The 24954-nt window shown below is 29.4% G+C and overlaps 1 long non-coding RNA gene across 1 annotated transcript; it reads left to right on the forward strand.

The window, feature by feature from the left end:
• The first annotated feature begins 2480 nt into the window (after nt 1–2480).
• LOC129965552 (uncharacterized) lies at nt 2481–23543 on the forward strand. Its single transcript, XR_008784225.1, has 3 exons — nt 2481–2655; nt 15003–15116; nt 23227–23543. It is a non-coding gene; the product is annotated as an uncharacterized LOC129965552 (long non-coding RNA).
• Nucleotides 23544–24954: the final 1411 nt, after the last annotated feature.

The following is a 24954-nucleotide window of genomic DNA, read 5'->3' on the forward strand; positions in this document are numbered from 1 at the left end:
TCATTAATGAATAGTCATCTACACAAGATATTTTAATCCAGCGTGCACAATATTTTGAGCAAACCGCACATATTACTCAGAGTTTATCTCACACATAGAAAATTGAAATATTTTTATCGATGCCGATCAAGTTAAATTATATATAATGGAAATTTTCCAGTGCAAACAGTAATTTTTCTATTTACTCAGTGAATCGACAAACGGTATTTCGGTTATACTAGCATATATCGTGTTGATTGCTCCGACAAAAAATATGTCCCCAAACGTTCGTCACTTAATAGATCTACCAGCGCAGCAAGTAGAAATTGGCTAATTTGAGCTTCTCAAACAAACGAGGAACTACAAGCGAGCAATAAAGCATATTGTTTACGAATTTCAAATCAACATGCTTCAGAATCTCAAGATCAACATGCGACAGGAATCGAAAGGCAACGTTTATATGCCACCTGATCACATGCATCAGAATCAAAAGACCAATATGCAGCAAGAAACGAGGCAACTATTCGCAACGGAGTCAATTGGAGAAGACTGCTCATTTCACGCATTCCCATTATTCCCACCGACATGCCTTTTGATTTCAAATGACTGCAGTTCCCCATTCGACTTGCATTCTCGATGACCATCAACAAGGCGCAAGGTCAATCATTTCAAGTATGTGAATTGAACCTAGAAAATCCAAGTTTTTCAAATGACCAGTTGTAATGCTGGATGCTCACGAGTCGGAAAGCCAGGAAATTTTATTTATTTTTGCTGAAGACGAAAAAACAAAAAATATTGTCTACTTAAAGTACTTGAATAATAAAGCAAACAAAAAAAGAATAAATGTTGTTTGTACTATTCCTTTATATATCATTAAATTTCAATGAATGTATTCATTGCCGGCAAGAAAATAAATATCATTCTTTTTATCGTTCCTAATTAAGCAAGACAGCTGTTTTAAATTTCAAAATACAAATATAAATATTAAATGCATCACGAACGATAATACTAAACACCAGAATTCTAGAAGGATGCCAAATTTAGCAATACAGTACACTCCCGATTATCCGCGGAATTGGGTGGCGCGGCCGCCTCGGATAACAAAAATCGCTGATAATCCGGAAAAAGCTAAAAACGGGTATAGCAAAAAAGAAAACAGTCATTCCAACTTTGAAAAATCGTTTTATGTACAATAAAACGTAAAATAAACAGCAGGAAATGTTTAACTAACGCTTAATATTTTAGTATATCACTCAAAACTAACTTAAAATGCATTTTGTTAATGAAAACAGAAAAGTGCTTTGTACTTACGAGAGGCGTCAAGGATACACAGAAAAATTAATACATATGTACTGTTTTAATACTGTAATGTATTATGTAATTACAAAAGCATAACTGTAAAACTGCTCCTGTTTGAAAAAATCAGTCAAAAAAAAAAAAAAAAACTTCGTGCGGCAGGCGCGGATAATCCGCACCGCGGATAATCGGGAGTCTACTGTATTAAAATTCTAGATATCATTTTGTTTTTGTTTTTTAATCCGAATAGCAATCGATATTAATATATTTTTGAAGCGTGCAAAATAGTGAAATTAAACTCCTGTCCTTTACACAAATCCTTACTGGTCAAGTAGATTTCAGGAAAACAAGCTATGCATTTTCTTAATTCTGAGAAAAAGTGGTAAAACATTTTTTATATATAAAATACACTATTAAGATAAGAAAAAGGCCAAACCTTATGTTGTTTTACGTTAGAAATTAGATAGCATGGTGAAAAAGACTAGAAATAGCAGAGTATATACCTTTTTTAAAAAGAGATAAACTGAAACTTTAGAGCAACTTTTAGAAAAACTAAAAGAAAATAAGAGAAAATGCATAGTAAAATGAATGTAACGATGTAAGACTTCTGAAATAATATCAATTATATTCGAAGCTTGAAAATATTCTGCTGAACAAGTTATTAAGACAAAGTTATATAAAATATTTAACCCAAAATTGTAATCACCATGAATATTGCTGAACCAGTTGGTCGTCAAAGGCGGATATTAATTATATAAAGAAATTAAACATATGCTAATTACATTTTCCCATTTTTTAATCGCAAGATGTATTTAAAGAAAAGTTAACAAATGCTTTTCATTTTTTTTTAAAGCATTGGATGGCGAATCATCCTGTAACAGCAGTCAGGACATTTTTCACGTTACAATTCCTACAGAACGTGATATTTAATAGAAGAAGTCGAGCGACATAGGAGATAAATCGATGACCTAGAATAACTAATGGCGAAACGGACACATCTACCATCATTAATACCATGTGCAATTTCCTTCAGAATCATAATCGTTATATTTGCGTCATAATTTTTACGGTAATCGTAAGTTATAACTTCTTTCTTTTAAGGAGTATTTCATCGCTGTATGGAGACATAAAAAAGAACTCGGTGTCATTAAAGATTCATTTTATTTGTGTTTTTATGAGTCGTACATGGATAAAAGCATGTTTGCCTGGGATGAAAAAAATGTATTTCGCGTGATTTTTTTTCACCTTCTTTTTGTTGGCGGATAAAAAATATGACGCTAAAGACCTTTAGAAGAGGATAAATAATCTATGAAAGGAAAAACCTTATTTTTATACTTCTATTTTATGATGTGCTATATATTTGCTGGAATCGCGTTGTGGGTGAGTTATAATAAATATTATTCTCCTCTAAAATAGTAATTCTTAACTTATAAAGAATGCTATCTGGGGAGGGGACAGAACTGATGGTAGGTTAAGACAGAAGAACAGTCAAATAAAAAATATAGAGAGAGACCTGCTTGTATGTACCGACTAGAATTTTAATGTACATAAGCATTAAACATTAAAGCATACGAAAACTTCAGAAGGAAGTAAGATGAATAGGGTTTTCATATTCTGCGTTTTAAAAAAAGTTTGTTTATATGAACCATAGGAAGAGATCTTCCCTTGTTTTCATAGAATATAGCTCATTTTATGCTTAACTTCATATTAAAGCCAAGAATATCGGGTATACATTTCGGGTCTCTTATCAATGGTCATTACTGATCATTTTTGGTAGGTGCAATTTTAAATTGATTCTCTTCACTTCGCGAAAAGAAGCTTAAAGCGTGGTTGATTCTACACTTTAAAAAATTTTTAAATTATCCACTCTTCGATAAAATCAATGGGACAACAGTATAATTATTTTACCAAAAGTGCCGGACACTTTCGAATTTACGCTTTTTTTAATTCTACAGAAATCAAGAAGTTTTAGACGATCTACCCTTAAATTTCGACCATGTAAATAACTAATATTTTGCAGTCAAAATTTGATCATAAAGAGATTAAAAGAATCAATCAGAAATTTACGTAGAGAATAATTTGATTTTATCGAGTTTCACAGAAAGCTGACGAAGATTTAGAACTTTCATTAATAGTTTTGTGCACTATAGAACAATATTTACACGTTTTTTTCGTAAAAGCACATTCATTCTGGAGTATATGTAAAGTAATTAAGAAAAAAAATCTCAATCTCAAAGTTTTTTTGCGAATAGCATGACAGATTTCAACAAGTTTCATAAAACTTGGAGAATATGTGCCATTGTATTAAAATTAAACTTATATAATTTGAATGATCTAAAAAAATATAAACATTTGTTGCAAATAATTTTAAATGCGCTTATTTGCAATTTTTCAATATATGTTAATTTTTTATTATAATATCAAAGCTATATATATAAGGCGATATATAAAATATGGAGAGATATTATAGTGGCTGCAAATCATTATTCCTGTAATTATGTAATATGATTCTATACTTTAAAAAATGTAATATAATTCTATACTGTAAATACCATTTCTTGCGCACGAAACGGAGAATGATGCTGTGGGAAACGCTTATAAGCCAGATAACAGTTACGAAACGCAGGCAATTGCTTTTGTCTTGTTACTCGGCTGGTCCCAGGTTCTATCCTCGCTCATTACAATCCGTCAAAATGCTATTACAGAATATAGCTTACTATTTAAAAATATTTTTAAACAAATCGCTAAAAATAATTTATTATCGCTTTTTAGCACATTAGGATCGTAATCTACGCTATTTCACTTCACATAATGATGCATTGCGTATCTTTATCCACATTCTCAACTTAGCTTATCATCGAAGTAGTACTATAGAACATAGAAAACAATTTGGAATTAGTAGTTTTTTCTTTATTTCATTCTTAAAGTTACCCTATAGCTCCTGGGCAGGAAGTTTTGAGATGCATTTTAAGAATTCAGCGTTCGAGGGACGTTTATTTATTTTCCTGAATAAATAAAAAAAAATATTGATATTGTAAGTATTTGTTTGAAATTTAAAAATAAAATTTTGAAACATCGAATTAAGTTATTAATCAAGATTTATCGAATGATATGAACATCTGGAATATAAAATGAAGCTTTTAAACTATCTATTTCATTTCAATCTTCATTATCTATGACTATAATCTAAGATACAAAGCTGCCACAATTTAAAATGTTTGAAAAGTTTTTAAAAACACAATTTTACCAGCACTCTAAAATGTTGAAATTTATTTTATTTTAATTATATTTTACTTTCTGTTTTTTTTAACTTCTCTTTATTTATCATTTTACTGTTGCGTAAACTTCAAAATCTGAAAATCAATAAGTTTCGATGTTGTAGGTGTATGGGGTGAAATAATCTAACAGACTCAATAACAAGGAACAACACTTTATTCTATAAGGAAGAGATAAACACATAGACAACAAAAGAAGAATTTCTACCTTTTAGACGTCCATGCTTGAGTTGGGAAAATTCATTTTGGAAGTTAAGTGTATATAGCCAAATGAAATTTAAAATATAATCACCAATATTGTTGATAAATATCTAAGTTTAGATAAAATCTGCCGAAGAATTGACTACTATTTAAGTGTGCTTATGAGAACACAATAATTTAGCATTGCTATCAAATAACTGAAATGAAATTTGGTATGTGGTCATGATATTAAAATTTTAAAACAGTACTTCTTCTAATTGACTGATTGAGTCCAAAATTTGATACAGGTCTGCTGTTTAGATACCAAGATCGCACTTAAAATTTTTTCTGTATCATTGAAAAATATTTTGAATTATTTATGCTGAGAAAAAGAACATTTATCTTTGATAGAAAGCTGAAGAAAAGAATAAGATGACCAGATCCAGGCTGAGAAACAGACGCATTTTTCTTTGATAGAAAGTCGAAATCTACAAAATAAGCAGACAAAAATCCAAAAAACGCTTTCTTAAAATTCATTAAAAATTTAGAAAATGAATTTTTCTATTATTGCAACCATTTCACATTTCAAATTTCGTACAAAAGCACATAGAACTCTATCAGTGAATTTGAAATTATTTAATTTCACGGAGTTCTTTCTGTTGAAAAATCACTTATTACACATCTTTCACCAGCGATTCAATCAATTGATAAATTTATTTAAATCTTGATTAGATGCAAGTAGAGGTATCTGGTGGTAAATTCCATAAAAATTGTTTTTAAGATTCCTAGATATATATAATAATGACCAAAATAAAATAGTTAAATTAAAATAAATGTTTTAGTTGTATCTTGATTTGGGTCAAATTTCAGGTTATATGAATTATTAATAATTTATTATGAAATAATTTCATTTTTCCTATGTTCATATCATTTAATAACAATTATTTTTCAGTGTTCTATTTTAAAATTTTAAAATAAAAATGTTTTAGTTAAACTAAAGTTTACAATCCCCAAATTAGTCAGAACGAATACCAAAAATTGTTTGAATTTCTCGTATACGGAATATATAAACAGAAGGCATAATAATCGTCGAAAAATTCTTATTCGACGCTTTGTCGAATCTGAATGCTTAAAACGTCCCTGGGCCTGAAAAATACATGTCTGTCTGTGTTCACAGACATACATAATTCAAAAATGTTTTCAGTTAACTAATAAAATTAATCACATGATCTTTATACCAAATTTGTAGGTTTTTTAATCAAATTTTGAGTGAAATTCATTTACATAGAAAAAAGTATATCTGCCCGGCCTCCAAATATACGTTAATTTGATGGTTTCAAAACAAAGAGGGGCAAATAGATAAAATTTGTTGTATAGATTTTTGCTTCACAATTGAATATATGTATCAAATTTTGAACTAATTCATCAAAGATATGACCATCTGTATTTTCACAAACATGTAAACATGATAGCTGAAAAATACAATAATTTAAATAGAGGAATTTCTGTATGTGACTTTGTGACTGTACTCTGTGCTAAATTTTAAACAAATTGTCCAAAATGCATATTCGGTTTTCTAGTATTTTCACAGAAACTGCATCTCAGTGATCAATCGCAAAAGTCGTAAGCTAATATGGTCTATCATTAGTATTGTTCGCTCGCAGCATGCGATTAATGATACATATTTATTAAAAAGTACACGAGAATGTTTCGAAGAGACCACTCTTGTTGATTTTTCAATGCTGGGATGTCCATAACCCGCAATTATCACAATATTTTTTCCTTACTATACATGAGGATATAATTGATTGAATTAATTGAATTGAATGAGGATATATAGTATTGATTGATTGAATGCCTTAAAAATAAGTATTGCATGGGCCATCAATGATTTAGTTATTTGTAACTTTCCTCACTTTGAAAGCTTAAATTGTAGCTAATTGCAAAATAATAATTAATAAGTTAACCGTTTCTAGGGCCGTGGGAAGTATGCTTCCCACCAAATTTATCAATCTTTGTATGAAATTTTGTAGGTTTTCATAAGTTCTGACAAATTTTTTTAGAAAGACAGAAATTTAGATGCTTCAGTTCTTTATCTCACACAAAATGATGTGTCTTGATTTGTTACTTAATTATTAATTAACCAAATTAATTAATTAATCAAATTAAATTCATCTAATAAGCTAAATTAATCTCTTTTCTTATTCTAATTTCAAATCTAAAAATATTTTAACATAATATGACTAGAAAAAAATGGTTAGTTAATATGAAATTTTAAGCTGTCGAAACCTTCTTTTAAGGGGAGGGTGGATTTTTTAAAACAGTTTTGTGAATTATTCATTTAAGGTTATGAAATTTTTATGCATATGTATTAAAATATAAATATATCAATTTTTTTTAAAAAAAACTTTTTAAAAACAAATTATATTATTTTTTTAAAAAAATTAAAAGATATATGATTTTTAAAAATTTCAAATTATTCCAAGAATTAAATTTTTTATTTTTTATATTTTTTTTTCTTATTACCAAATATAAATTTATTATTTATTGTAATTTCAATTAAAATGATATTTTTTTAGAAATCTTTTTGTGCACACATGCTCAATTTTCATAAGAATTATATGTTTCTCTGAACTGAAACTGACTTTTAATTGTCTAAAAATTCGGAATACAAAATTAATACCCTATTTTCTTTTAATGCTTAACTGAAATCTTTACTATCAATTTTATTTAACTTCTTCAAAAAGTAAGACACCTGGAACATTTCAAATATAATTAAATCTTCAAATATAATTTGAGAAAAGTCATTAGAACGTATCTTTTTTCTCTAGGCCTTTCAAATATTCTTTTTATTGAATAATACGTTTTATAACACAATTTTATTTGAAAATAAACATATATTTTGGTGATGAAATCATAAAAAGAAAATTTCCTGTTTTCGTCCAATTTTGCTTATTTTAAAATCTTTTAATGTTTAAATGAAATCTTTACTATCAATTTAATTTAATTTATTCAAAAATTAAGACATATGGAGCATTTCAAACATAATTAAATCTAGCTACAATATCATTTTGAAAAAAATTATTAAATATACTTTTTTTCTCTAGATCATTCATTTATTGAAATATTCATTTTATTGAAGTATGAATATTTTATTCAAATATCCATTTTATTGAACAATACATTTTACAACACTATTTTAATTAAATATAAAAATACATTTTGGTGATGAAACGATAAAAATAAAATTTCATGCTGTCCTTTATTTTTGCTTATTTCAAAGCCCACTGTCTCCTAAAAGAATTATAAAAATCAGTTTTTCTCCTCCCCCCCCCCTTCAATATTTCGGACAAGACTACCTTTCATTTTTCCAAAGTTTCCCACATAGTTTAAATTTGTGATTATCATTAAGGCCATTAAAATCGACCGTGATTCAGGCATTGAAAATTTAATCAGTAAAGCGAGAGTCAGAGGAAATGAAACTTTCCCAAAAGTAGACCAGCATTAAGTCATTATTTGGCGGAAGTGACCAATTTACACACTTTGAAACTTACATCATTACTCATCAAAGGAATGACAGCGTTCAGGAAAGCCAAAATTACTAAGCGATCCTTTTTAAACATGCGTAATATGGTATTTCCTGAGTTTTAGACACACTTAATTTTAAGTGGCTCAAACATTAGAGAATATTTAAAGGAGAATATCGATAAGTATGTTTTATAAAGTACAAGGAAACCTCTATAACATGTCACTCGCTAGTACAATCTGTAGAAGGATTTTTATCTCTTGATTCATATTAATTTATTTCAACACAAAAAATATTTCATTGCAGTTTCGTAGATATTCCAATAGGCGGTGCTTAAAACCATAGGTAAATTTTAAATTAAATATAAATAATTTTTTTTCTTAAAAAATAAAACCAAGCATCACAACAGGCAAAAATATTTTAAAAAAATATAAGAAATTAAAGAAACAAAATTTTAAAAATGATAATTTCTTTACAAAGTTCCCTATATAAAGTGTTGTTGTTGTTGTTTCTTATGGCACTTGCCATGGACAAGCCCGCTGTTCGAAGACAGCCGATTTAAGCCTGAGGGGGGTTTCTAAAGTAGCGCCAACTAGGGCCAAGAGAACGACTTAGCTACACACACGTCACAACCCTTTTTACGGGGCGGTCTTCATTCACGCATTTCATTCACTCAACCACAGATCGTAATTTAGACCTGAAAAAAATATAAAGTAAAATCCAGTAAAACAAGAGAATACACGGTACAGATTTATCGCCAGTTTCTGTTAAATCCTGCCAAACTGTGGAAAATTCGCCAAATATCAACTAAAAAAATACGATTAAGTTGCCACGTTTGGCAACTATTACCTTTAAAAAAATTACAATTGGAGCATTGTACCATATGCTTTAATTTAGCCGAAAATGAAAAATAATAATAATAATGGAAAAAGAAAAACGGAGAGAGAGAGAGAGAGAGAGAGAGAGAGAAGAAGAAGCGGAAAAAAAAGAAGAAAAAAAATCGCTCTTAATTCTATTGATTTCAATAAAATTATATGAAATATCGCCATATGTTAAATAATTACAATGATACCTTATTAGAATTCTGGATAAAAGTTACAGTGCTAGGATTTTTAATTTTTTAAATATTCTAATTTCTGCTAATACTGACTGAAACTATAAGTCTAACTACATACATTATTATGAAATTCCATTAAGCAGACGAGTATAACATTACATTGCAAGATTAAAGTGAGCAATAATTACATTTTGAATAATGCGTCGTTTAAGAACGAACCTTTTAACGACGTACTACAGCATATTTATGTTTCATGCATATTTAAGTTGTTTCATAAAATTGTACATATTTAAGATGCATCATAAAACTGTGCCTAATTACGATGTTTCATGAAATTTCATGTCCATTAAATGTTCATTAAAGAAATCTGTAGTAAGACACAAGTTTCAGCATATGATGATCCAATGAATTCAGTAAATTCATTTTAATGTCAGATGTTCCCTATTTCATTAATGTATCTTAATCTTTTAAATACTTATTTTATCAACCAATTTTAGGAGAGTAACTTGTTTGTTTGAAATATTGTAGCTTTCTGGAGTATTAAATTATATTAAAAAATGCTGAATAGCCATTTAAAATTTATTCTTCGAGGCACTATGAAATTGAAAAATATAAATAATGAAAAAATGATGCAAAATTGATTTCAAAACTATTTTAGACCATCCGAAATGGTCTCCCCGGAATTTTCTAGCATATGTGCTTATAAATTCACTTCTACACCACATGAAATTGTAGAAATTTGACAAGAATGTGAAGGGGAACTCAGATTTTTATTTTCAGAGTCCCACACGCTCACGAGAGAGATTGCGCGCTTTGTAGTATAGTAAATAAAACCGGTATTTGTATATTATTTATCGCATACCCTTGGCGAAAAATAGTCATTAAGGGACCTATTAGCATATGATTTTGGACGATTTTTGGAAAGAAAGGCCATTAATCGTAGGAGGGGCAGAAAATTGAATATATATTTTGGATGCCTTTTTCCAAACTGATTGAAACCAAAATTTGACACATAACTGTAATTGTTATGCTAAATTACATACAAAGTTTCAATTATTTAAATCGTTGCGTTTCTTGGTTATTATGTATATGAAAGGTTTGGTTTGGCTTAGTTAAATTAACGTCCCGTTTAAAGCAACACTAGGGCTATTTTGGGACGGACCCCGTAATTTTGAATCGCGGTCAGATGACGAGACACCTGAGCTGGCACCCCCCTCTCCACACCACACCAGCGTGAGGACGTTTGGACAGCGTGAGGACGGTTTTAACGTGTAACAGACCCCCTTACACGACGGTTCTTCGGTCGAATCGGGTCTCGAACCTGAAACCCTCCGGTTCCGAGGCCGAGATCTTACCACCAGGCCACCGCGGCCTACCATGTATGTGAAAGGAAAACCAATAGACAACCATCCTATTGACGGATTTGATTCAAAATTTATTAATATGTATATTTAATATTCTAAAACTGTGTACAAATTTCATTTATCGAAGATAACGAGTTCTTTAGTTATCGTGTCCACATGCATGCGGAAATACACATAGACAGATGGTCCACCACTTAAAGGATTTGGTGCCAAATTTAATATGTATCTATATTTTAATTAATAAATTTATATAATAAATTTTATTTATCTTGCTTTTTTTCATTTTGAATTTATCGCATTAATTTGGATTCCAACAGTATAGATAGACTTGCTCTGAATAGATTTCGTTCAAAATTTGATAGAAATCTACAGGTTTGATGTAAAGACCATATACCAAATTGTCAAATTCATCTAATCCACCACTAGTTATAATGTTAAATTAATAGTAATAGTTAAAATAATAGTAAAATTAATACTCACCTTCAGATGTAATTCAAAATATATGTGTTCAGGATTCAGCAAGGATTGAAGCTTGGAAATTCGTGACTATCTCGACTTGGAATTTATCGACGATTACAATACTTTCGCTTTGTACATTTCGCACAAAAGAAATAAAAAAAGGAGAATCGAAATTTATAGATTTAAGTAGACTAATAAAAGATTGTATTTATGATTGTGCATGTTACCGGAAATATATAAAATGCCAGCATTCTACAAATTAATAAATCATTTTTAAATAATATATGAAATATGAAAATTATTTGAATTTGTCAATACTTTCCCTAGGCATTGTACGTGATATCTGGACATTCTATAAAATGGCAAATTTGATTTAGACTATGTATGAAAAGAATGCTATTCGAAATGAATTGGAGATATATCTTCTTAGCAGGTTTATCATTTGACATTGCCGGCGTCCTACCATAGGGGTAGCGCATCTTCCCCGTGATCTGGGCGTCCCGGGTTCGAATCCCGGTTCGGGCATGGTTGTTCCCCATCTGTGTTCTATCTTGGAGGTGTGTGAATGTGTCCCCCTGTAAAAAGGGGTTGTGCAAGCGAATGTGTTTCATCGTCATATGAGCTAGAAGTCAGACTTCTGCCTTCGGGTGCTCAGGGGTCTCTACCCTCAGAAGCTACTGAACCCCCCCCCCCCTTTAGTGGTAACACGGACACGCCATCATCATTTGACATTGTATAGAAACCCGTGGAATTGTGAGACATGTTAAATATTTCATTCTCAGCCTAAAACTTTCAAAAAATTCTATAAAATGCCGTACGTCAAATTTTCACAATTTTATATGTATTTAAAATAAAATCGGAAGTAAGAAACGAAAAAAAAATCTACATTGAAGTTAAACCATATTTATAATTTCCATAGTAGGGAGAAAATGTGAATAAAAGATTTGATTAATTCGATTTAAATTCAATTTATTTCAATTTGTTTATGGCAAAAATGAAATATCTTCAGTGAAGTTCAAGTATATTTACGCCCTTTTTTTGTACCAAAGCTGTTACAATTTTTAGAAACATCTCCTAATTTTAAACAGTATTCAGATAACTGGAAGAGAAATTTTAATTTATTAAATAATATATTTCTGCCATAAATTCCGTGATTTATCTATTCCTACAAAACATGTAGTGATGTTTAGTCTGTATATGTCAAAGTACCTCTTCTTTTTAAATATGATTATAACTGATTGAGATTTTAAGAGTAACAACAGCTGATAATCTATGGTTTTCTATAAATGCAACATTGAAAAATTCAAAGAAAATTCGAAACTCTAATGTAAAATATCATAGAATGATAAAATTTTAGACTTTATTTTATTTTATTTATAAAATTTCTCTATTAGTAATGATGTACATATACTCAAAAGTATGTACTCAAGCATATATTCAATAATGTATTTAATCAAATGTCATATGTACTCATAGTATGTAGCAAAATAGCTATGAGTATTTGCTGTTTGACTTCATAGTATGTACATAGTATATGCATTTAATATCGCATGTACTGAAAAATGTATTTAATATCGTCGCAACAATGCGTAGTAAGTTATACAATAAATTAACGCGAGGTAACAAACATAATAAGAGATATCATTGTAAAATATTTTAAAAAATTAAGTAGATAAAAAAAATTTTGAGTTAAAATTGCCTCGTCTTATCTTTAAATTTTAATTATACATAAAAATGACGTTTCTATAATAATATATTCTCAAATTATTGAAGGAAAACATTGAAATCTCGATTCATTTTTAATTAAAACAATAATTCAAATTTTTGGACACCTTTTTTTAGTGGACACCTGCCACACAAGAAATATCCATGCTAACCCTATTTTATATTTCAAGATCCAACAGTCTGCTCTGTAAAACATTCTGAAAGATTTTTATAATATGCAGGCCTCATCAGATAATTTATAAAGAGCCTATAAACATCATAAAATTAAAATATCCTGTCCAAAGTTGATGTTATTGATCAGAAAAGAGTTGCAGAGAAACAAAACGATCAAAAATTCTATTCACTAAGAGCTAAGTTTACTCATCTTTAATGACATTTACTTATTCCCTTTAACGACTCTCACCCCCCCCCAAAAAAAAAGAACATAATAAGCACTTTCAACTGTATGCGGATTACCTGGAGGGAACTTCTAAGTAGAAAAGTGAAGTGAATCCAATCATTAAAAATTTTAAAGGTGGTAATAAAAACAGAAATAATCCCTCACTCTTTTTTTTATTTTCCCCATCATTATTTAAAAGATATTAACTTGTTTTTTTTTTATGCTAATCGATGGACACGTTTGCAAGATTTCCCTAACACAATAATAACGAGTCACTTTTTTCCTCATCGGTAAAGTGTTTATCAGTGCTTTCTTTATTTTTCTTTTCTTTCTACCAAGCTGTGCTACAATGGTCTTATTTAAATAAGTCAGCTTAAAGAATCAGAGATTTTTTTAAACTTCTACTTTATTTTTTATTATGTTTTTTTAAGCTTTTAAAATTGAGTAGATTTTTTTTTTGTATATTTTGGTGTGTGTGTTCATGGCATTTTATACAATATATCTTTTTCAATGAAAACTTTTTTTTAATGAAATAATGAAAGCAAAACAAGCGAAAATTTTACTGTGGATTTATACACAAATAATCTAAGCGCTTAATGTACCTTTTATGAATGATTCATTTGATTTTTTATGTGTATGTGTTTAGGGCTTTTAATACTACAGATATTTTTTCCACAAAACACATAAAAAAAAGACTACAGCAAAATAACAGTGTAGTGCATATTTTGTTGTTGATCTTATCACAAATCATAGTATTTCTAAGTTTTTCATTGATCCCCAAAAAATTTATTTACCTAACATAATTCATTTGAAAAAATTTCTACAATCACTACAAAATACTGCCATTAGAAAAAAACACACACACTACTTTCTCTGTAAATATATACTCTCTCCTTTCAAATAAAGCCGTGTAAACTTAACTGTATGTAAACTATTGCATATGAGCAAACAACTGGATACCTGTAAGTACAGATCTATGTATGTAAATAATTAAATATTTATCAACATAGAAATGATACGTGTAAACAACACTTAGTATTATTCATTTTCATGTAAAATTATTTCATATTTTATAAAAATTAGAAAATATTTTGTAAAATAAATATTTGTTAACTCAAGCAAGATTTATTAACTACTGTAACGTTTGTATTTGTTTAGTCGTGTTAAAATAAAATGCAAATTTCGTGTGCGTAGACTTCGCTTCTAGCATTGCGCCGATATCGTGAAATTTGAAGGTTAGAAGGAGAATAGAAAGTTAGGTATATGAAATAATTTTTATTTATTTTATAAATAAGCACAAAAAGTAATTTTAAACTCATAATAAGATATAAAATTAAATAATGATTCTCAGATGGAACAAATTTCCATTGTTATGATATAAATGCTTAATTGTTATGATTAAGATGATGATACCTCTGCGCAAGAAATTATTACATTTTTATTAAAAAAATGTCAAAAAGAAACAATTTCTTAAAAATCGTTTAACTAAATTTATTTTTAAAATTGTATCAACATAATAAAGAAGGAAATTAAATTAATTAAACATTTCACTAAAATTAGCTGTTGGAAATGTCAGATAATAACATGCCAATACACGTAGTTTGTATGCTCAAAAAATGAGCATGGTCAAAATAATAAGGACACAATTGAAATAAATTTTTATTTTTTATCAAATATTTGATTTAAAAAAATTTACCAAAATATTTTAAATGTATTTAACCCGAATGGTTAGAAAATTATCTTTTTTCGTTTTCTTCTACAGAAAGAAAATGAATATATATTAAACCAGATGCAAAACTGGAAGCTACATGAAAACGAAATCGAAATCATAGAATGACAAACCAGAAAAGGCGAAACTGAAATCAAGAGAACGAAGGTAAGTCTTGAGTTGTAGGGAGAAGGAAAAAAAAAGAAAAAAAAAGAAAGTAAAGAAAATAGCATCAATTGGCCAAGCGCCAAAGCAGAGCTGGAATGATTTCATTCAAACTTTTGCTTGATTCAAGGGGGAAAAGTGTCGCTTTCTGTCTATGCTGTAACATTCAGTTATATGCAGAGAGTGAATTTCAGTGCTTTCCAGAGTTATGTGGTGTGTAACTCTATCGTACACCCGTAGGCTTTCCTATTTATTAATTCATTTTAATTTCTTTTAATTCATTTAATTTTTTCTTCTTTTTTTCTTATTTTTGCTAACGTTATCTCATTTGTTTTTGTTTGTGCTGATTAGAGAGCCCTCCGAGCAAATAAATAATAATTTTAAAAAATTAAAAGCGAAAACATAGGTTTTTAATAACTTGAATGAGTGCTGGAGTTCTGCAGCCCATGGATGAATTGGCACTGTGCTAATATGAATTTAAAAAAAACATTAACTTCGGTGAAGAATTTTTAAAAACAGCGGTACACACTTGTCTAATAGTTTTTTTTTAAGTTATCATTTTGTGAAATTTTCCATCCGATGTCAATCATCAAAATTATAAAATTTTTAATTACTTTTTCATGTTATCTATCCATTGAGCAATGTCTAAACACCATTAAAACTACATTTATCTAATTTTATTGTATTTATGGATTGAAAATTATGAATAGCTAAACATGCTTGATACCAGAAACTTAGCATTAAATACATTTGGAATTTTCCGCAAGAAAATAATTGACTGGATTCAAATTGCCCAGACTAGTGACAAGTTTCCCCTCCTCCTCCACCCTCCCTGTTTTTTGTTTTTTTTCCTGGGAAGAGATTTCAAAACTTTTTCTAGAAAATTCCTACAGTAAAATGTTTCTTAACTGACGTTAACGGAACCTCGCGTATGCCGGAAAGTAGAATTTTTCGGGTAATTGAATATACAATTCTAGAAAGCACCTGGGCTCAACTTAGAATATGGTGCTTTTGATAAATTTGTATTTTCTTTGGAAATTTTTTATTTATTTATTTATTTTGTCAGCTGTGGTAATATAAAAAAAGTTACAGATGACGGACTTCGGATTTAATTGTATTGAATTCTGTCACAAAGATGACGTTATTATCAATGGATTTGTTTTCATCAATCCAAAATAATGAAGTCCCATATATAGCTCAGTTAAAACATTCTAATAATTAGATCAGATTTCAGTCCTCAGATTTCGAGAGGTGCATCAATATAAAATTTTGGGACAACCCAGAGATAATGCATGTGAACAGATTCCGCTATTTTGCAGACAGTGAAAATCTATAAAATTTCTCTCTGTATATTATTCATGTTTAATTTAAAATCGATACAAAAGTGTGGATATAGAAGTGAATAGAATCAGTACATAATCTTCCGCCGTCATCTGTAACACAGGGCAAAATTAAAAGTGCCCTACCCTTTTGGCCAATGTCATTATCGAATGCGAAATTTCAACTTTAATTTTTGCGTGAGACAACTGAATCAAATTATTATTTTTTTTTATGTTTAACTTATCTATCGGTATGGAATAAGTTTAAAAATGAAAAAAAAAATTAAAAAATTAAAAAAATTAAATTAAAAAAATTAAAAAATGAGGTTGCAATTTGTATTATTATCTCCCTTCATGGACCAAATTGAAGGCCATTGCTAACATGTTCTTGCAGCATCAGTTTATTTTTTAATTTTGTTTTCGCATTACATTTTTTTTTTTCTGTTAGCGGATCACAGTTTGTTTTAATCCGACTTTAATATTTTGTTTTCGTATAAGTACCCGTAAGCAATATGAATAGAGACGATTCCATTTTAAGGAAATAAAACTTCTAATGTTATTATACTTTTACATTTAAAGCGTAAAACAAATATTATTATTTTTTTATTTCTTAAGCAATGCGCATGATATTTTATTTTACAATTTTTGTTAGTTGTTATGTCACAATCATATGTCAGATACTATTAACAGAATAACAAACAGCATCAAGTCGCGCTTTTTGCTTTTTTTTTAATTTATGTACTAATGTTTAATATTTTTGCTTTTTAAGTTTATCTATATAGGTGCCTTTCATGAAAAAAATGCGATTTTACGCACACACACACACACAAAACCCCCTTTTTTATAGCTAACTATTAGAGCTTTTTTTTTTATCTGCTCCCATTCTCATAACGTCATACAAAGCCATCTCAGACTCGATTTCACCACGGTAAAACGGAATATAAGTTCAAAAATATAAGTTATGATGGATAAACATTAAAATGAATACTGTAATATAGCAGATTGTTTCGAATAACATGTTATGCTAACTGCATTCAGGAATTTTTTTTATATAAATGGCCAGTTCATACATCGATAAGATTGAAAAATATTCTTATTTTATCAGTATGTGATTCGTATCTAAATATTTTCCCCGGAAAAAAGCCCCACGATTTTACAAAAAAAAAAAAAAAAAAAAAAAAAAAAAGAGGAAGGGGGGAAAAAAAACACATCTGAATGAAGCTTGGTCTTCCAATTATTAGTAATAATATATTGTTGGAGAATATGTTTGTTAGTATATATTCAATATTGTCAAAACGCGAAAATGTTGAAAAAGCAATAATTAAAATAACGAAAGGTATTGATGTAAAATAAATTTAATTTCTTAAAAACATATTGAATTTAAAAAAAAATTGCATGCATATTGGCATTATTGAAAAACCTTTTAAAATGTTAAAGTTTCATTAAAATATTTTTGTGCGATAATATGCTTCGAAGTTATTGAGAAAAACGTAATAAATTTCATTTATTTTTATTAAAAATTGGAGAAAAAAGCCTTTTAAAAAAGCCTACAAGCTAAATTTGGCCGCTTCAACAATTTCCTTTATAGAATGCTTTGAACAATCTTTTCGTCATGTACGTCGCATGATGCAATTTACATATTCTATCCTATACACATTGTCGTGTTTAAAAGAGAGAAAAAAAGTCAGACACAAATGCAATTTCAAACCGGATGAAAACTTATTTCGAATTCCATCTGCATCGTTGTTTTTGCTGAATCGGAGAAAACTGACCTTCCGGTATTAATACTTCTCTGTATCCCACGTCATTTTAGGATTACTTCAGTGCGTGGTTAATACAAAAATACAAGAAGTTGCGTAAAATCATGATTTCAAACGCCTACGTTGTGGTTAAAATTTCTGAAGAATTGCATTTTCGTTATTCAGCTTTGCTTGTGCAAGCTATCAAATTAAAATAGAATATCAAATTTTATTCTTGAATAGCAAATACAGACTTTCGTATACATTTTTTTTTCCAATTTTTTTTATCGCTGAAATTTATGCGGACGATATCACATTGCAAACATATTTTTAACATAAATTCATGTCAATGATTTTTTTAGATTTTTATTCATTTCAGTGACTTAGCGAGATGCATGTTTTTATTTCTTTTTATTTTCTGGTATATGTAAAAAAAATGTATATCGTGATGGCCAAAAAGTTGGAAGTAGAGATTTTGACGAATCTCCAAGTTTTAGACCTCACAGAGTTTAAAAAACACATTTTTGGAATTATATCTGTCTGCTTGTGAACAATGTTACTCAAAAAACATTTTTGCTAGATGAGTAAAATTTGGCATGCGCTCTTTACATCATATTATAGACTTCTATCAACTGAAGAAAATTCTGGCTGATTGGCTATCCAGTTGATCGTGCAAGTGAAACACAATAAATACAAACCAAAAGGACTAGATTGAAGAAATATGATATAAAAGTTAGTATCTAAAATGTAAATTTGTATCAAATTTTAAACCAAAACCCTTCATAAACTTGGTCGTCTGTCGGTGTGGTTTCGTATGCACTTAAATATGATAATTCAAAAATGCAACAACAAAATAAATTAGATTTATTCAATTTTTTTTGTTAATAATATTAAATTTCACAATTTTAATACGTAAAAAATAAACTTATAAAATTTTGAATCAAATCTGGACCATCTGTCGATCTGTTCTTTGACATACATAAAACTTTGAAAATACAACGACTTAAATAAACGAAATTTGGTATTTGAATTTGTTATCAGAGTTTTTGATTTCAATTAGAAGAATAAAAAGTTTCCAAAATGCATTTTCGGATTTCTTTACAAAACTATGGAGCACAGAATTCTCATATGCGGTACTTTGAAAATAAAAATCTGAACACTCAAGTGGCCTTAATCAAGGTCCACACGTTTATGTGGTGGTCGGAAATAATATATTTATAAGAGATTATTCAAGAAAGTTTTTAGGGGACAACTTCCTCAAGTTTATATTTCTATCTGTAAAAATTTATATTTTTGCTTATTTTTTAGTTCTCTGAATTGTGCAACATCCGCGTTTGAAATATTATGATTTAAGTAGATGTTCGGTAATGATAAATATAGAAATAATGAAATGAACATAACGATATAAAAACTTGACCAAAAATATTCATCATAATATTAATATTGTGCTTATATTTTATAATTCATAGAATGTGTATTTTATTTTAAATTCATTTATACGGCAACTAGAATAACAACCAGCCTGCACCCCTTCGCCTCAGCTCAGTGACAATGAGCGTCTACTCAGCCCATTGTCACTGAGATAATGTGCTTTGTAACTATGAGTATGTAACTTTGAGATAATGGGCCATTATCTCAAAGCTAAAATTCCTGTTTATTTTTCACAGCTAATGGATCATATAAGATGAGTTATTCTTTTGTATAACCATAATAATTTCAAACTGTCTGAACAGAAATTATATTGCGGAATATTAGTTTTTATAGCGAAAATTACTAGAGAAAAAAAACTATTACTTTTAATTTAATTTTCTTTTTTATTAAACATTTTGACTGTTGTAACAGATGTGCTCTTTCAACTATAGAGATTATATAAGAATTTGTGTGTGTGTGTGTGTGTGTGTGTGTGTGTGTGTGTGTGTGTGTGTGTGTGTGTGTGTGTGTGTGTGTGTGTGTGTGTGTGTGTGCGCGCGCGCGTGCGTTTTGTTTTTATTCAAAAAGAATTTTTTTTTCATATTATTACTTGTTATCTGCTTTTTAGTTTTTTGTGTGTGAAGTATGCAAAGAGAAAGTATTTTTATCGTCACGAGATTTGTCAAAGCGCCTTATTTTAACCGAAATATTTGTAATCTTACTTTCCTAAGTAATATCTTTATACATTTCGACCACTTACAAAGTAATCTCACTGCCATGCTGTTACTTTAATCACATGTTATGTCCGGAGGTTAAGAGCCTTGAGTTCAAGCACTCCGTGCCTCAATTCTTAAATTGGCAAATCTGAATCTTCATATCTTTGAATTTATTCCTCTTTATATGTGAACATGATACCACAAAATCATATTGAGAATTGGGCCATGAAATTTGCTACGTAGACGCCAAATGTGTAGATTTTTGTCAATATTGCATGAAATCCATCAAAGGAAATTTTCTATCAATTCCTTTACCGTATGTATCTGAACTTGTTGAGTAATTTCATTGCCATGTTACTACCCAATTCATTTACTATATCCGGATATGCAGAACTTCGTGTTCACGTACTTCTTGACCCACCCCTCAAATCCCCAAATGTGTATCTGAGCACGATATCTCGGAAACGCAAAAAAGCCCATACAGATGAAATCTGATGTAGAGGAGACCGGCAAGATGGCGAACGCGGCAAGATAAAGAATGACTTGATTTATGTTCACGTTAGTCTAACTTCACATCTTGTAGATACTGCTGGCTCCCCACATTGCTAGGCAAAAGTTCGCACTGCGAAGTTACTGTCGCCATTTTGCTGCTTGTTAGATGTTGTTCGTGTGTTTTGACTTAAGTGTTTTAAGTTTCAAGGTCTATAAAGTGAGATCTCATTGACTGGTAGGGAATATATTTGACTATTTATTGTTATACATGACTACCTTAGACAATACTCTTTTCATAATCATTATATAGTTATAATTTGTTAATCCTACCAAAACCACTGAAAATCTTTTAACCTTTCTAATCGGAACCAACATGACCGGGTTAAGTTGAAGACCTCGTTATCTTGGTGTTTATGTGCGTTTATTACCCACTTTGAACGATTTTCTTGATTTACATGATCTACAAACTGTTTCAAATCATACTGCATGGCATATAGACTAAAGGCAATGTTTTAATTATCTTACTTTTGGGGGATATGCAAGCTCCAAAGGAACCGAGACACAGCAAGAATATTTAAAGAAACAACAGCAAAAAGCTCGAGAAGCAAAAAGAAAAAAATTACTACTAAAAAAATGAATGATTTTTTTGAACTCATAACATAGCTCAAACTTCTTAATAAAGTACAACGAAGTTCCTGCACGTTGTGAGACATATTTTAATTCTCCATTAGTAAACTACGATAGAACGTCGCAAAAGCTACACATGGTGGCACAAAGGAGCTTAGGAAATTTGTGTTCAATTTTTGATAGTAAAAAAACAACAACATCGGATTTGATTTATATTAATTTACTTTGAGCTAGAATTTTAAACATAGTAATCTTTTCACACATACTATTCAGAAGACGTACTTAATAATGTTTAATTAATTAGTATCCTATCTTCTAAAAATAAAAATATATTCATCTTTTATCAGGATTGTCATCTCTTGCCCAGAGCTCAAAATCATTTTTCCCCAATATCGAGACAAGATTTTTTTTTTTTTTTAACTTTTTGAATCTTGCATATCTGTTAAAAGAAAATAAATGAATAAAATAATCATTGTTGTTATTTATATTACTTTAACTTAGGGGAGTATGAATAGTTTGAGACTAAATTAAAAATTCAAATTACAGAAGAATTCGAATGAAAAAACTGGACGTCGTTAACATTATGTTAAATAAGAAATTCAAGTTATCCAAGAAAACATCGAATTAAAAATGTTAGAATTATTCATATTTTACCATACTTCTTGTTTCTTAGTTGATGAACAATTTACATGTAAAAAAGCAAGTACGTTCCCCCCCCCCAATTTATATTTTATACGAGACCGTTGTAGTATTAAATATTTGATAAGCTTTTCACTAAGCAGCCAGATTAATGAACAGAAGATAAATCAAAAGACCAAAAAAGGGATTTTCTGCAAATTAAAATCCCATACATTTTATGTACTTATTTCACCATATTTTTATGAGAATCTGACTTTTTTATATTATTTTAATAAATATGTACAACTTATTGATAACAATGTAAAACCCTTTAAAACAACTCGAAATCGGTACAATGTGCATTCATAAAAAATATTCGTGAACTCCAAGAAAAGACTGCAATAAATAATACATATCGCTTTCAAAATACAAGATATAAAGAAAAATTTAAAACAATTAGATTGTACATTTGCGAAGTGTGTGTGTGTGTGTGTGTGTGTGTGTGTGTGTGTGTGTGTGTGTGTGTGTGTGTGTGTGTGTGTGTGTGTGTGTGTGCGTGCGTGCGTGTGTGTGCGTGTGTGTGTGTGAATTTTATTGAAAATAAGCTATTTTCTGATGTGTCATTTTATTCATTGTCTATATTTTACACTTTCAAATTTTAAAATATACGAACAAATTTTCATTTTATTATAAGTGGAATTCATATAATTACACAGACAGGAAGCAAATTCCATATGTTATCTGAAATGTTGAATTGAATCTACTTCAGTTTATCTATAGAAAAAAATTATTTTCTAAACTAATCAACGATTTGGGAAAATTCAATATTAGAATTTCTTTCGTAATAATGACTTAAGAAAAGCTTAATATTAAAAAATGTGTACTTAGGAATTAAGAGCCAACTGCATCTCAAATTGCTATTAAACTTTGAAATTATTTTTTTTTCCTTATAAATGTGGGAATTCATTGAAACAAACACATACAAAAAAATTATATACTTCAATCTAATTTTGCCTTTTATCACTAAAGAATAACTAATGATTTCGCATCATTTTACTCAGCTTAGCTATCATGTCATGCAATTTTATCATTTAAATGTCAATCAAAAATATGACCTATTGTTATTTTTTTCTATCTTTAACTATTATTCCATTCTGTTCTAACCATTGTCTTTTTCTTTTATTTGAAACAGATTGCAGTGACAGTGGAAAGTGGATAGGACGAGATATTGGGAGCATGGCTTTTTTATATGACCAACACACAAAGGAGGCAGCCGAAGTTTTTATCTTCCTGAAGTTGCCTGGCTTTGGAAATAAGATCCCCCTCCCCGTCTCTGGCAGCTGAACCAATAATCGATAATCAATGGCTTACGGGAAGTTTCTACCCCTACGCATGAAAGGAAGAACCCACCTCCCCCCTATTCGTCCTTTCTTTCCTTTTACTTGAAACGTAAACTCTTCACTCTGACAACACAGCTGCACTTTGATTTTGATTTTGCTTACTCAGAACTCAAGCTACAGATTTTTTTTATGCTTTTTCCATAAGTTTAGAAGCAGTATATTTGCTAAGTAAAAAGTCTATAAAAATGCTGAGCGTTTTTCTTTAACAGAGTTGGGGGAAAAAGTAAAGAGTAAAAGCATTTCATCATGTTGTAAAACTGTTTAAACCTTTTGATAAAGACTTTTCAAGTTTTGGATAGTTAACAAAAGTGAAAAAAATGTAAAGATTGCAAACGTATTCTTGGGGCTTTGTTTTACAACTCAACAAAATTTTTATGCAAAAGTAGATAAAGGAAGAAGGGGAAAGAAAGTTTTGACAGAAAAGTACGTTCAAAAATTTCTGTACAATATTTTGAAACTAACTTCTCTTACAAATCAATACCTGGAAGACCAAGCTTCGCTCGGCAGTTATTATTATTATTTAATAATAACTGCCTATTTATTTAGTCGTTAGTTATTATTATTATTTAATAACAACTTATTTTATCTTAGCCTATCTTTTTCCTTTCATTTTTTTTTCGAAAAATCGTGAATAAAATCCTATTTTATGGCTCGTTTAAAATTATCTAAAAGTCAATCTCATTTAAAATTATCTAATTGAATTGCAAACGCAAGATCAAACAGGGGGGGGGGGGGAATGCATGGGATAAACATTCCTCCATCTCTAATACGCTTATGCAGGTCATGTATATCATTTGCCAATATTTAGCTATAATTTTGTATGTGCATGTTTTTGTGTGTAAAATCGCGTTTTTTTGTTTTTGTTTTTTTTAAGGCAAACCTTATCTAAATATAAAATTTGATCCAAATCGTTAGAGCTGTTTCCGAGATACGCGAAATATATAGATATGTACAAGAATTGCTCATTTAAAGTAATAAGATTGATGTTTTATTTATTTATTTAATTTCTCAGCTTCGGGGCAGCAAGAAAAGTTTTCTGTGCTATTACGGAATCGCGAACACTCCAAAAAAAGCTCTCCTATTCACGAAAGTTTTCTCCAAGAAAGGTTATCGTGAATGGAAGAAGTTTAAGAGACTTTATTGAAGATTTGCACCAACATAAAATTAATATCATTAAATTTTTTTTTAATTTTAAAACGGTGTAAAATTTTATTTTGTGCAAGGGTTAGTTATCGCAGTAAAACGCCAACATCCAGCTTAATTTTTACTTAATTCAAATTCTATTTAAAATCCCCCCCCAAAAAAATCCCCAAGGTGCATATTTTTACCCTTGTAAATATATATGCACCAAATTTGGCAGCTATTAAGTCAAATGATACAATAATGAATTAATATAAATGTAAACATCCAACATACATATTCACACAGACTGACACACCTTCATCATTATTATAAGTAGGGCCAGAGATGTTAATTAAAAAAAAAACTTTCGATTTAACAATGAGTTAATTAAACATATA

The sequence above is a fragment of the Argiope bruennichi genome, chromosome 4, assembly GCF_947563725.1.
Source record: "Argiope bruennichi chromosome 4, qqArgBrue1.1, whole genome shotgun sequence".
Classification (NCBI taxonomy): domain Eukaryota; kingdom Metazoa; phylum Arthropoda; class Arachnida; order Araneae; family Araneidae; genus Argiope; species Argiope bruennichi.